At 38.1% G+C, this 13,386-nt stretch overlaps 1 protein-coding gene across 1 annotated transcript in view; it reads left to right on the forward strand.

Annotated features, from left to right (window-relative positions):
- The first annotated feature begins 2,421 nt into the window (after positions 1-2,421).
- The window catches only part of LOC150078990 (patj homolog), a 946,782-nt gene continuing 935,817 nt past the window's right edge, over positions 2,422-13,386 (forward strand). The window contains exon 1 of the mRNA XM_090382912.1: positions 2,422-2,537. The gene's annotated coding sequence lies outside the window, so the exon portion shown is untranslated. The remainder of the gene's footprint in view (positions 2,538-13,386) is intronic.

A 13,386-nucleotide genomic window follows, 5' to 3' on the forward strand; every position in this document is an offset into this window, starting at 1 on the left:
TCACCAATGAAACGTTGGTCACATGCACCAGGGGTTCTAATTCTTGCGAGCAAAACCTACCCATATTAAGCAACCACCGCCACATGCGCGATGGGTCCATTGGCTCGTGTTTCTTGTGCCACACACGAAGGCGTCTGTCGGCGTGTTGCACTATTTGAGCTCATCCGACCAGCACACTCGTTTTCAGTCCTGCAGCGTGTTGACACCAAAGCATTCGCCGTCGACGATGATCAGTGGTGAGGATAGGGTGTCTTTTGGGTGGTTTGCTGTGGCACCTAAATGTGAATGTGCGGCGCATAGTCATTTGGAATATTTTTTTGCATTTTCCAGTATGGTATTGCGATGTCAGCTGTCGAACAGTGACCCGCTTTTGAGCCCGTACAACGCGCAGCACCTTTCGCTTTACCATAAACTTCGTAATTCTTTACAGTTCTATCGATGGGAGGTGATTTGACCAGGTCGACACCATTCTTGTGTACCTTAACCACAGCGATGAGATGCGCCGTGAGGAACGGACAAGGCGTGCCGTTTCCTACGAGTCCCCACAGTCATACCCTTATCATCTTGACTTACACGACCAGATGCAAATTACCATTGTTCGAAGCTGTTCGGCTTTTTATACTGCGAACTATGCGGCATAGTCCATTACGGATGGGTTGGTCATAATTCAGCGATCTGAGAGTATTTTGCACACATTTTTGCGTATCGCCCAGACTTCATGCTCATAAACTGGATGCAATTTGTAGTACCGAATCCTTAGTAGCAAGGCCACTGCCTACGGGTGTTCATGGTATGCAAAAAAAAAAAAAAAAAACCAACAACAAGAACGATCAACGACGAATCGTTTTTCCCCTCCTCTAAACGACTAAAGGCTGCTATCATTATAGATAAGGGCTTAATGGGCAGATATCATTCTGCCTATCTCGGTTAATGTATTTGCCTTAAAAACCGCCAGTTGGAAGCCTCTCTGTAACATAGCACAGTACTTATGAACGTAGTTCTTTTATGCAGTGTGGAAAAAGTCGGGTGCGAATCCCGTAGAGGGGGAAAGAATTTTTGGTATTAGTAGTGACAAATAATACAAGAAAGCAAGCTTATAAAGCATCAGACAGAAAAAAAAAAAAAAACTTTCCCACATCACCTGTACGCCTCATCCAATAATTTTTCTATTTGTTCCTTGAATTTATTCAAATTATCACTTAACTAACACAACTTTTTTTAGCGTTTTTCTCACTGAGCTGAGACAGTCGGTCTTGGCAGAGAATAGTATGGTTTATCTTCTGAATAACGGATTTTTCGCCCAGCACACAAGAAAACCGATCGAAAGTACACGCCTGTTACAAACACAAAATACTTAACGCCACATGGCCGTAGCTGCCTTTATTACAGAATACACATAGGAACAGGACCATCCATTGCGAGTTAAAATGCTATTTTCATTAAAGAAACCTGCCCATTAGGAAAAACATGTTATCTGCAAAAAAAAAAAAAAAAAAAAAAACCATGCTATTTGCATTAAAAACATGTGCATTAAGAAAAAAAAAAAAGCCTAAATATTTTCCCATTGGGGAAAGATTCCACTTTTTCCATTAAGAAAATTGCCCATAGAAAGAGTTATTTGTACTACAAACCTGTTCATCAGAACAGAAAAATACCATTTGCATTAAAAAACGTGCCCATCAGGAAAAAAAGCGTTATCTGCAATATATAAAAAAAAAAAAAACAAAACAACAACAACAAAAAAACTTGCCTTAGAGTAAAAGGTATTTGCATTAAAAATGTACCTATTGGCCGAGAGGAACAGAAGAGACCTCCTCCATCTCTTCTTAGGTTTCCAAAATCTCATTTATAATTTCACCGATTAGATTCCCTGTTGTCAGTATAGTGTGAATGAGAACCAGCGTATGCTTTGTGCTGTTGACAATACAGTATACGTTTTCATACTTGTATACCTTGTTGATACATATAAAACTAGTTTTCTAGTTTTAAAACTCTATGTTTTAAAATTAATCACTGACCAGCTTACTACTCTTTTCTATTTTAAGTCACCCAATTTCTTTTTTTTTTTTTTCTTATCTTCTCTAATATCCCATAGGCAGAAATATTTGTGCCAAACTTTTTTATCGTCTTCATTCAATCTTTGTGTTTTAAATTCTAAGGTAGTAAACTGTCAACCCTTTCTAATCTTGGGATATTATTTCAGGCTGAATAGTGTTTTGCATTTTCGGAATGTTGAATCGTAAATGTTTGAAAATTTCAATCGCCTGAAGTATTATTTCATAAATTACGAGATGTTGCTTAAATTAAATAGTGTGCTCTTCACAATGTAAATAACTTACCAACGTTCGTAAAATCCCAAGAGATAATTGTTGACATTCACCTGTGATTGGCAGACATGTGAAGTGAAAGTGGCGCCGTGGTGGTGTAAGTTCGTGAGGTGGAAAGAAAATTAGTTATATTTTTTCATTTTTATCGGTTTATCTGGAATACTTTTGGGGGAAAAAAATGGCAAGTTAAAATGATCAGAGAATTTCCAGGTAACAGAATAATAGTAGGAGATAAATAAATTATTATTAATGTTTCATTTTGCAAGAAAATATCTTGTGTATGTTTTGGTCTGTCCACTAAAGGCATAAACGTGCTCGTGGAGCTTAGCTACTGCTGTGTAGCAGTAAGCATATATAAAACAGCATCTGGTTTTCTAGCTAGATTTCGATTAAGTTACTCGTACAGGAAAAAAATATTAATTACTAGCCAAGATTAATACCATAATTTACGAAACTAGCAGAGGCTGTTTTTGTCTGTATTACTTGCTCCGTTATTCATAATCAAGCATTCTGATTTACTTAAGTCATTATCATCATTGTGGAAAACATGAGATTCTTACTACTATTAATGTGTCTCTTTAACCGTATATATTTCCGAACAGTAGCAGTTACATTTAGTTTTTTGGATTAAAATAAAATATACAGTGTACTTACATAAGTTCTGTTAGAAAAATTGTTTATGCATTAATCGACATTTTTGACCCCAGAAAGTAGGACAGCGCTTTTCCTGACCTGGATATCTCTATTTGTGTGTGTGTATGTATGTATATATATATATATATACATACACATACATATATATATATAATGTTATGGCACCTTCAAGTTTTCAATTTGGAAGTCTGTAATGCTTTTCCATTTGTTGGGCTTCAAAATTTCCAAGCTGCAACTTGCTGCTTTATCAGCGAAGTGCCAGCCACGTTACGGTTTTGAGTTCAACTTGCTGATTAACCCCTACATAATTGTATTTGCGAAGCAAATTTCAGATTTTCCTTCATCAATAACTTTTGTGTAGTTTAATGCTGTGCGTCTTATTTCAGATATAATGTCAGTCTAATAGGTTTTCAATTAATATAAAGGATTTGTTTGTGGCATTAATATGTTGGCATTCAGTTAACGAGGAGAAACATGCCCATTCACAAAACGTGAGGAGACTCGTTGGCACTGACAGACCTTGATATAAAACTGACAAAAATATTACCTATGATTGAAAAATCCACACACCCATACATATATGTCAAGCACAGGAGTACTTATTGCAGAACTGTTGAAGTTTTTAAAAATAACTTTCTTGCTGCAGACATTGAGTGATTGTTATTGAAAAAGATAACATTTGAAATATACTTCCAGAAATAGCGGTCATACTGGATTTAATGAACCCAGGAACAAATTATACATGTAGCAGTACACTAAACAGTATTTGATAGACTAAAAGGTGAAGTGGAGTGAGAGTGAGTGTGTGGGATGCAACTTATGACACCTATGAGATAAAAAGCACAAACTCTTTTTCTTCATCCTTTAGGCTTAGTATTAACAATAGACTGGTGGTTATCATATTACATTACTATCTTAATCAGAGCTCTCTGAAGTGAGTGTTGTGACACTGAAGATGTCATGCCACGTCAAAAAGGGTGTTGTTAAATTTGGCATCATGTTAGCATTGCTTTCACTTTGATTTCCTTTCAGTGTTAAACTGATATAATTGATTAATTGAAATATAATTACTGAGTAATACATTAAAATTTTATGACATTTATTTTTTGTGATCAGTAAGCTCTGGGCATACTCTTTCTCCCTGAAATCTAATAACTGATGCAGTCAGTTATTAACTTTCATATATGTCAAGCTAATGAAGATTTTCTTAATACTACACATCTTACTTTTGTGTACATATTTTCTGGCTCAAAACAACAGAAGCCATATATTGTTGCATTTACTGTCAGCTTAAAGAACAAAAGGGATGGGGCATTGAATAATTGCATAATTCTGGGTGGAGTTTCGCAGTACTTTTGGCATGTACATGGCAGCATAAAAAAAAGGTTGGAAACACTGATCTTAATGATGGAATGAGAAACCATTATAATTTGCTGATTCTGCCTCAAAAACAGGATCGTTTTGTTATCAGTTGTGAGTAAGGGATTGGGATAGATGCTGTGTTGTAATGGTTATCCTTGTTTTGTAAATTTCTCGTAGAATAAAGTTATTTGTAATATTCTGGGTGTACCGGCAACTTAACTCTGTGTTTGTATATTTATATGTGGTGTGCTAAAAAAATTCCAGGAATGACTTTGTAAGTTAAATTAAACTTGTCAATTATTTGATTTTGATACCATCAGAGTAAGTAGTGCCCTTTTGCAGCTCTACATGAAACCATTCTCTTCTGCCATGGTTGGAAGTGTTTCTGGAACTCATTTACTCATTGATTTAAGGTGCCCTATATATATTGCATATACACCAATGCTACAAGTATAATAAATAAATGTGATGAATTTGAAGTGCTGATCAAGACATCAAAGGCATATATTGTTGTGATATCAGAGACATGGTGTCACACAGATATAAGCAGTGCAGAATTGGAATTTGGAGAGTACAATGTGTACAGAAAGGATAGACAGGACAGGCAGGGAGGAGGGGTTATGCTGTCAGTTAAGAAACACATAAAATCTAAGGAAGTGTATCCAGTTGATATGGGTGGACAGTGCAATGTTGAGTCAGTTTGGTGTGACATAAGCACTGGGAAAGGGAAAATGAGAGTAGGAGTGTGTTATAGACCTAATGACTTTTATGAGTATAATGAACAGTTGTGCAGAGAAATAGTGGGCCAGTAAATCAGAATGTCTTGTAATGGGGGATTTTAACTTTCCAGATATTAACTGGAACTTGTGATTGGTCACTTGCACACCAGGAAGACTTTTGTGGATTTATTGGAGGATTGTTTTCTACAGCAACACGTTCGAGGGGCAACCAGAGGGAGTAATACTCTTGATCTGATTATCAGCAGTGATTATTCAGGCATTAAGAATTTGCAGATAAAGGAATGAATAGGTGATAGTGATCACAGTGTACTGATGTGGGATTTACTTAAAGATGTTACTACCATCAAGGGTAAAAGGAAGGGTTTTTGTTTTCATAAAGGTGACTACAGTGGTCTCAGACTGTTTTTAAATTCTATATAGTGGGATCAACTGATGTTTAAAACATTGAATTATAAATGGGAAGCTTTCAAGGAATTAATCTTAGAAGCTACTAGGCTTTTCATACCAACTAAGAAATACTGTTCAAGATTTAGACCTAAATGGACATCAGATGAACTAATGAGGCTTGTGGCAGAGAAGCAAAATGTGTGGTATACATATAAATTATCAGGTGACATAGAAGCCTATGGCTGATATATGCTAGTCTGTAATCAAGTTACAAAGGAGGTTAAGCAAGTGAAGGCTGATTACAAGAAATCCTTGGAAAAGTATACAAAGAAAAACAACAAAGACGTCTTTACTTATATAAACTCTAGCCCAGTGGTTTTCAACTGGGGTGCCGCAACATTCCAGGGGTGCCAAGTAATTTGGATTTAAGTTACTTAAACTTATTATTATTTTTTAAATTTATATATTTATTTCATTATAAAAAGGTGTACAGTATCTTTTTAATTTTGTGGTGATCTATAATTGATGTTTACTTAGTACCTCTATAAAAATAATAAAATTATTATATACTGTATACAGGGTGTCTCAAAAATACACGGTATAACTTCAGGAATGAGTTCTTCAAATGTAGACAATAAAAATATTTTATATCAATATAGTTCTGGAAATGTTTGGTGAGTTATTAACCGGACATCCATTTAGGCATAGTTCATCTGACATCCATTTAGGCCTAAACTTTGAACAGTATTTCTTAGTTGATATGTAAAGCCTAGTAGCATTCTAAGATAAATTCTTTGAATGCTTCCCATTTTGAATTTGCTGTTGGTAACATCAGTTAGTCCTACTGTATAGAATTTAAATAGTCTCAGACCATCGTAGTCGCCTTTACAAAAGCAAAAACCCTTCCCTTTACTCCTGATGGTAGTTACCTCTTTGAGTAAATCCCACTTCAGCACACTGTGATCACTGCCAACTAGTGGTTCCTTTATCTGCAGATTCTTAATGCATGAAGAATCACTACTGATAATCAGATCAAGAGTATAGTATTACTCCCTCTAGTTGCCTCCCGAACATGCTGATGTTCGGGAGGCAACTAGAGGGAGTAATACTATAGTAGCCTCCCGAACATGCTGATGTAGAAAACAATCATCCAATAAATCCACAAAAACCTTGCTAGTGTGTGAGCGACCAACCCACAAATTCCAGTCAATATCTGCGAAATTGAAATCCCCCATTATAAGACTCTCTGATTTACTGGCCCGCTCTATTTCCCTGCACAGTTTCTTATTATACTCATCAGAGCCAGTAGGCCTATAGCACACTCCTACTCTCAATTTTGATCTCCCAATGCTTATGTCACACCAAACTGACTCGACACTGCACTGTCCAGCGATGTCGACTAGCTTCACTTCCTTGGATTTTATGTTTCTTAACTAATAGCATAACCCTCCCCTCCCTTCCTATTCTGTCTATCCTTTCTGTACGCATTGTACTCCCCAAATTCCAGTTCTGCATTCCTTATATCTGTGTGATACCACGTCTCTGATATTCCAACAATATCTGCCTTTGGTGTTTTTAGCAATACCTCAAATTCATCAAATTTATTTACCAAACTCCTAGCAAGTGCATGTATACTTGCGTGTATACATACACTTGCTAGGAGTTTGGTAAATAAATGTGCATGTATGTACACGCAAGTATACATGCACCTGTTCCTATTTTTAGCTACCCTAACACAACCCATGTGTTTACTTGTACCGCAATGACCTCCAGCAGTCTCTGAAATACCCTGCATCTTGTTTTCCAGGCTGCTGCTCATTCCAATAGAAGTATAAGGTATGTTCGTGTAAGACGGCACCTGGGATTTCTCCCATTTCTGCATGTTTCGCTGTATCGAGGACAGTACACTTCAAGCCAGAGACTTGAAAGTGTGTGGGCCGTGTCTGTGCAGTGTGATAAGTTGTGCCCATTGTTTGTCCGGCTTATTGGCCGTCAGGCCCCTAGTGGGACCTGACGTTGCCCATACCTTGCCATGTGGAGGCTAGCCGGGTGTATCCAGTATCATCCAATAGAAGTAGTGCAAGAATCACTTTCACCTCTGCCAGTGGCTACTGTTAATCTATTAGTCCTTGTATCTCCCCAAGCTAGCAGTTTTCCAACCCACCAAACACTGCCTCGATAGCATCAGCAAATATTCTCGCACCCTTTCTATTTAAGTGTATCCCATCCATGTAGAAGCAGTCTCTCCTGTTAACACAGACCAGGCTGAAAAAAATTCTATCCTTTGAGCTTTGCACAATCTTTCCAGGGCCGAATTGATCGACAAGGCTCTCATCATATATTCCCTCCTATCGTGTCTGGGCAGAATTGCAGACACTTTCAAATTCAACCCTAATTCACGGCTTTTTTTTCAGCAGTGACCTGTACTTGTTAAGTGATTCTACTAGTCTCCTACTCTTAATATCATTAGTGCCAACGTGTACAACTATATCACCTTTTGTGCCTTTAAAAGATGATATCTGCTCTACAACGTCATCAACCTTTGCCCCTGGCAGACATACCCTGGTCCTGTTCCACCTATCCTTTTTACATACCATGTTCCCCGTTTCCCTGACAAGAGTCACCAACAACTACTAGTTCCTGTGGGACCAGCGCATTCTGCCTTGGGGGTTGCCGTTGTGTTGTATGATGACCAAGTGCAAGCTCTGGCGTTGATGTGGGCAGCTGAGAGCTTGATGGACCCCTCAATTTGAGTAGGGGTGCCGCAAAATAAAATAAATGACTTAGGGGTACCGTTATTAAAAAAAGGTTGAAAATCACTGCTCTAGAAGGAAGGGGTGAATCAGATTGGTCCACTTGATGTTGGTGGTTTGACAGTTGATCCTGCTCAGATAACTGACAAACTGAATGAGTATTTTGCATCTACATTCACACATGAGGAATTCTGTCAGGAAGGGGAGGATAGAAGTTTACTAAACTCTAACAGGGGGCTAAATGATTTTGTAATAACGGAGATCAAAGTGGAGGAGAAATTGTTGAAGTTAAGTATAAAAATGGCACCTGGGGTGGATGGACTCTATCCAGTTATATTGAAGGAGGCAGCAAGGGAAGTTATCAAATCCTTAGCCATAATTATGAGAGCATTCTTAGATTCAGAGGAGGTCCCCATGGACTGGAGATTTGCAAATGTATCCTCATTTCACAAAGGGGTTTCAAAGAGTGACACAAATAATTATATAATTATAGACCTGTTAGTTTAATTCTGTTCTGGAGGAAGTAATGGAATCACTGATTAAAGAAGTGATGTGGGATCACCTATACAAGGCTGCAGTAATAGTTCAGACACAGCATGGGTTTGTTAAGGGGAAGTCTTGTCTGACCAATTTGATTGGATACTATGATGTGGTTCCAAAGGAAGTGGATGCAGAAAATAATTTTGATATCATATACTTGGATTTCAGGAAAGCTTTTGATATTGTTGCACATGGAAGACTGCTTTACCGATTGAAGCAGTATGGCATTAAGGGCAAGTTGCTGCAATGGATAAAGGGATGGTTGAGTAGTAGATGACGGAGAGGGCTAATAAATGGACACTTCTCTACGTGGACTAATGTTATTAGTGGAGTCACCCAGGGTTCGGTTCTAGGCCCGTTGTTAATTTTTGTATTTAATAACAATATCGATGAAGTATATCAGGCTTAATGTTGAAGTTTGCAGATGATACAAAGGTTGGCAAGGTTGTTAAGGACAGTAAAGACAGTATGGTACTGCAACAGGATCTGGAAAAGTTAGGCAAATGGGCTGAGAATTGGTATCTAAATTTTAACATTGACAAATGAAAAGTACTGCATATGGTTAGCAGTAACACAAGAGAAACTTACCAACTGTGTGGTACTACACTCAGGGAGGTGGAGAATGAATATGACCTGGGGGTAATTGTGCCGTCAGATATGAAGTTCTCTGAACAGTGCAGACGGGCTGGCAGAGCAGGTCATGGAGTTTTGTCACTGATATATAGGAATTTTGCTAGCAGAGACAAGGAAGCGATTATCCCCTTGTATAAGGCAATGGTCAGGCCACACCTTGAGTACTGCGTACAGGATTGGAGACCTCATTTTAGGAAGGATGTAGAGTTGCTAGAACTAGTACAGAGAAGGGCAACAAGATTGGTGAGAAGAACAAAGAGGTGCTCTTACCAAGAGAGACTTAAGCTCTGCAAGTTGCAGCATCTGGAGACTAGGCACCTGCAAGGTGATCTGATTGAGGTGTATAAGGACTTGAATCACTGGTTTTCAACCTTTTTTTTTAATAACGGCTGAGGGGATTTTTTTTTTTTTTTTTTTTTTTTGTTAGTTGTTGGTGCATCAGCTTCTATGGCCATATTGCACCTCCCAAAGTTTTTGCATTTTACTGTGATCCAAGCCGGAGGCGGGAATCGAACCCGCGACCTTTGGGTTGCCAGGCAGGCACTTTACCTACCTGGCTAGCCCGGTCGGCGGCTGAGGGGACATAAATTCAAACTGAGGAAAGACAGTTGTAGAATAGATGTGCAGAAGTTTGCCTTTAGCCAGCGGGTAGTTGATTGCTGGAACCGACCTCCATCTATTATTGTGGAAGTTTATAGCTTAAATAAATTTAAGGCTAAATTAGGCAAACGTTTGGAGTTAGTTGACTGCATGGGTGAAATGGGAAGGGATTTTTTTTTTTTTTTTTATTGGCTGATGCTATATATATTTCTTGCATCATATGCCTAAACTGATGCTAATACTAACATTTCTTACTAATGTATCTTTCCTGAAGACCTAAATAGTTTTCCTTTCAGTGAAGTTTTGATACTTGGGAATATTAAATCTTTCATAGATGTGCCAAAAAGAAAATTCAGTAGTGAGTGCATTGATATATTTTATTCAAAATCAGTTTTTTTTAAAGGTAAATGGAAAGAAATAGTTTATAATGAGGCATTTTAAAATTTTATTCTGAATTCTGAAAGTATATTGGATAATGTGAAAAAATAATCTTTTGTAACATCTGTTATCAAAAAAAAAAAAAATAAATATGGCCATTTCATGGAGCACAGATGAGTGAAAGTGAAACAGAAACCAAAACTGTGGAAAAACCACCACAAGAGTGAGCATGCAATGTGCATTTTGCACAAACATGGAGCTGTAATGAATTTTTTTACCATATTTCAAGTTCAAAAATGATGCTGAAGATCGAAAGTAAACGTGATACTTGAAGAATAGTAAAATTTGTGATGCCATTCCAGTATTTGTACTAGTATCATGATGCATTGCAAACCAAAAAAAGAAAATAGGTAAAGAGGCTTGTGCACTCTGAATTCATTCTGTATAAGTTATTATGTTGCACAGAGCGAAATGGAAAGTAAAATAAAATAAATGACAGGTTTAATGTTAAATATGTACAGTACAAAAAAAGCTTTTGGTTATTAAGGTAACCTTCATCAGTTGAACTTAAATTTTAGGAATGTAGAACATAGTGTGTAGTGCCAGTCATGCACAGTAAACTGCTTGATGTAACAACTAACTGTTTGATGTTGAAGCCTGCGATTGTGATGTATGCGAACATTGCAACATTTGTCAGTCATGAGAATGGTTGCCTCAATAATAGGGTGGACACGACATCCACTGTTTCTGTTGACCTAAGTATTAGAGCACGTGATGTGCAATGACTCCAACCAGGCACGGCGTTGGTAATGTGCAGGACCGATCGATAACAACCACGACATTACGGCATGGGTCAGTGTCGTGTTGGGTTGACCAGAAGTGCTCAGCAATGGCCAAGTGTTCTATATCTGCTAAAGCGGATGGCTCTTTCTTGTTCTGAGATATGTTTGCCGGACCTTCTCCCAGTTTCTCTGATGTAGCAACCAGTGCAGTCGCGGCAAGAAATGCGGTAGACTAGTCCACTTTGTAGTAAGGTGAGAACCGGTGTTTTCACTCTAGAGATGGATTGCAATTTCCTGCCAGGGAGCTGTACGCACTTTATCCCATGAGATTTCAGGACCCTAGAAATCTCCTGTGATAGGTTCAGGTGGTATGGGATAAAGGTGCTCGTGGTGGAGTCATTACCTTGAATGTTCCTGTTGGTCGCTATGTGGTCACGTGCGTATAGGTCTCACCTGTTTAGGGTATTGGTGGGATAGCCACACCTCGTAAGATCCATCTTGACCCTAGCAATCTCGGTGTGCCTCTCATCCGTAGAAGTCGAGTGGGTTCGGGCACGAGTTAACAAGGTCCGTGCAGTGCCAAGAAGAGGACTGCACGTGTGTGCTGACAAGTAGTTGGTAAATTGGCCAACACACATAGTCTTCCGATAGAATGTTGTCTTCAAGCACGTGCCCTCATGTCGGAGAAGGGTGTTTCAGTATGGCAGCGTATTGTCCGACTCTAGTTCGATGGTGAATTTTATGAAAGGTGACAGAGAGTTGAGGTGGTCTAATAATCAGTTGCCCGAATCTCTGGGAATAACCACAAACACATCCTCTATGTAGCGACACCAAAAGGTAATGGGATCTGGCATACTCGTAAATGCATGACCCTCCAATTCTTCCATTGCGATGTTTGCTGTGCCTGAACTAACTGGGGAGCCCATGGCTGTGCCGTGCACCTGTTGGTAAATGGAGTCATTGAACCTAATTCCTCCTCCAGTTAAGCACAGTATGAGGGTGGTGAAAATATCATCTGATGTTAGTTTGGTCCTGTTGCCAAGGGTGTGGTCACTAGAGTTTCTTGGCACATGTGATGGCAGTGTCCCTTTTTACTTCCATCCCAGCTCAACTGGGATGGAAGTAAAAAGGGACACTACATCAATTGATGCCATGATTTGATCTTCTGAGATGGATAGGGCTCAGATCCGTTCTATAAATTCACCATGGTTGGAAACGGTGTTGGCCGTCTTGCCTACTAGGGGACATACGTAAGAATAAATTTATTTAAGCTATCAACTTAATAAATTTAAGGCTGAACTAGACAAACATTTGGAGTGACTGGATGTGTGAAATGGAAAATTTTTTTTTTTTTTTCTTTTTGGCTGATACTGTATAAGCTTGCTTTCTTGCATCATATGCCTCAACTAATGCTAATGTTTGACCATTTACATACATTCTTATTATTTTAATTTTCTGAACCAAATCGATCACTTTCCTTTTCTTGGTAGATTTATAGTACCAATTTATAATGGTCAAAATGAAATTTTCTCTGAATTTCACAGGGTTAAGGTGGAAACACAGGTATTATCACCTCGCACAAGCTCACATTTTACTAAAGCACATTTCTGGAGGTCATAAAACTATTGACAATTTGCAGTTTCCGGTTTATTGGGCTTTTCTGTTAGTGCAATTCATTATGAACAGGTAGTAAACTCAATCTTATTGCATTTGTGATAATACCAGTAGCTGGAATTCTGTGGATTTTTACGTTATTATGGTGAAATGTGTCCCCTTCATTGAAATCTTCAATCATATAAAAAAAACACAAATTTTCAAAATGTTCTGTTCATTCCTATTTTTTAAACTTGTTACTCCGTATCTGACTTGTGCAATTTGTGCGTGCCGTGTTCGTCGTTATTGATTGATTTTTTTTTTTTTTTTTTACTGTCTTGAATTATACAATTCTAAAAAAAAAAAAAATTATGTAAGTCTGAAGTTACATAACTCTGGCTTATGTAAGTCGGGGGCTTACTGTACTTTATGGTAGTCTTCTGTTATTTGAATTATGCCTTCTCTGCTATTTATAAGTACACCATCACCATTCTTCAGATTTGGTATCACTTGTCTTTCTGTATTACTGCTCATGACTGTTGATTTAAGTCCTTTTGTTTTACCTTAGTGCTTGTTCAACTTTTCTTATGTTAAATCTTATGTCCTCTCTGAATTGCTCCAGACACCCACTGGATCA

The sequence above is a fragment of the Mastigoproctus giganteus genome, chromosome 10 (assembly GCF_048544385.1).
Source record: "Mastigoproctus giganteus isolate SK-2022 chromosome 10, ASM4854438v1, whole genome shotgun sequence".
In the NCBI taxonomy this organism is placed as follows: Eukaryota; Metazoa; Arthropoda; class Arachnida; order Uropygi; family Thelyphonidae; genus Mastigoproctus; species Mastigoproctus giganteus.